The sequence below is a fragment of the Porites lutea genome, chromosome 9 (assembly GCF_958299795.1).
Source record: "Porites lutea chromosome 9, jaPorLute2.1, whole genome shotgun sequence".
NCBI classification, from domain to species: domain Eukaryota; kingdom Metazoa; phylum Cnidaria; class Anthozoa; order Scleractinia; family Poritidae; genus Porites; species Porites lutea.
In genome coordinates, this window is record NC_133209.1 from 31,993,909 (window position 1) to 31,996,408 (window position 2,500).

The window sequence follows — 2,500 nt, forward strand, 5'->3', positions numbered from 1 at the left end:
TTTTACCAATCAAGAATAGTTTCAAATATTGATATTTTTTAACATAATCATTTAAATCATTAAAGATAGGATTATGCGAGGGGAGCCAAGGTATAACAAAGAGCAGTGGGAAGCTTTTAATCAAAAAGTTAGGAATTGTGAACTAGTAAGCTAAATTAAATTTCAAAAAGGTGCTATTTAACTCCTCAAAGGATCAAATTCAACCGGTTGCACCTGTCTTTGTGTTTTATTCTTTTTAACAGTACAGATTGTATTCAGTTTTTAACAAAGTAGAATTACCCCTTGAACTCGGTCTTTGCATCAATCTATCTGAATTTGGCTGATCAAGAAAGACTTCCGATCTAATTTATTTACTCTATCTCCATGGTTTCAAGTAACAAGCTTGATTTTGGGGGAGAAACTGAAAGCGTTGGTGACATCTCTCTATTTTTGGAAATGATTACATTGTCAGGTGCACTTAAAAAGAAATATTTCGTGTATTCATATTCATGTATATTATAAATTAGTTATGGACTCCAAAGCCTCCAGCGTATATCGCGTATAATGTCAGTTAGATTGTAAAACAACTGACAATTGAATTGTTGTTATGGGCAACCGCACGTATATACGGTGACATTTAGATTTTTCCACGCCTTAGTCTTTCTAGAAAAAAATCTTAGAAAAGTTTATATAATGAGCAAATGGAAAACATCTTGAATTATCTGACGCGGTAGCGCAAATGGCATATTAACAAAGTTCAAATAGTTATTGTCGTGTCAAAGTACAGCAAGTTGACGTGAGACAGGTGTAAAATAGATTTGAGTGGGCGTTGCATTCATTATTGTTTTATGTAGCTCACTGACAACCACAAATTTCCAATATCATTGTAATCCATTGCTCTACTTCAAGTAAAACGATTAAGAAAGCTTGATAGATACGGCCTCAAAAGCTTGAAATAACGCCAATTATACTTTGCAACGGATGCAGATTATCTGGATTTCTTTTGTAGAAGGTGTTCAAAATTATCACGATCAATACATTTAGCAATATCGAAGTTGAAATAGGTAAGTGACTTTAGTCGTTATTTGCAAAGTCTGGTCCTTTACTTATCTTCTCTTGCATGGAAACATTGAATGCATATATACAGTTTGTGTTTGAAAACAACTCTGTTGGTGTAAGTTCGAAGAGGTTCCCCTGTCACTTGTATAGTGCTCAACACAATTACTTCAGGGCCTTTTACCGGGTTAAGGGAGCACGGTGGCCCTGGAAGGAAAAATTCTGACTAAATAAGTTATCATAAAATCACATGTCTAGGCTCGATTTCCACAGCTCTCTCAGGACACTAAATCCAAATAAGTTTAATATAAAAAATTTGTTCTTAATCAGAGGATAAAACTAAATCGCTTTTTTGTCGTTTTTGTGATGTTTATAGCAAGGAAATGCTTGTTTGTAAAAAATGTTTCTTTAGAAATATTTATAAATTTAAACTGATGTACACCCAAATTGAATGCATGTTTTTCTTCTTGTATCGCCGAGCTAACTAGCAAGTGCAGGTCTAGTTGTTAAGAAACTCACGTTTTTACTGTGTTTTAAATTAACTTTTAATTCCACTGAGGTGTTTTATTGAAAAACTTAATTACGAGGAGCCTATAATCACTCGACTGTATAGATTGTTCACATATAATCAGAGTTGATGGTCTCTCATTCCCCATCCTTAATCGTGTCATTATTTCATCTGATCTGGTTCAATTCTTTGATAAAATGTAGGCGAAAATTACTGAAGTTTAATCCGTTAAGGACAGTGTATGAGTTCAGAAACGTGAAAGGAAATCGTAACGTTGTTGTGTACGGTTGCTTTATGTATGAAGGTAATCAAATTTTACGTTAAGATATTGGCTGCAGTCACTTACATTATGCTGCCGTCACAATGTGACGGCAACATAATGTAACATGAAATTGTGTGATGCATGGGAAAAATTGTTTGTTTCGCTTGTTAAACCTGACCCTCCAGCCTCCCATTGCCGCTTCCATCGCGGCCGCGTGATTATGGAAATTTCAACTCATGCACTGCGGAGTACTTACGCCTCACTATTACGGGACATTTTTCTCATACATAGATCAGCAGAATCCCCGAGGAAAATTTCAGACATTTGACTAGCATAAACTCTCGTATATAGATAGGGACTTACAGACACTCGTTGAAGTGCGGCAAAGATTCAAATTTATTCTGATCTAACTCTTTTTGTAATCGACACCTGTTATTTGTAATTTTGTATGTTGTTTGGTTGAATTAAATTTATAATTTTTTTCGCTGCTCAATCCATCAAATGTAGTTCGGGTGTTTCCATCGAGCAATATGAAAAAGCAAAATTAATGAAATTAATGAGATAAACCTGTTTTGTGGGAGCAAAGATTTTATCAAATGAGGTGCTCCGGTAGGGAGACAGAGAAGCTGACATTTTGAGTGCTATCTTTAATCGCTCTGACAAAGGACTAGCACTCAAAACAAGTTTCTCTCAGG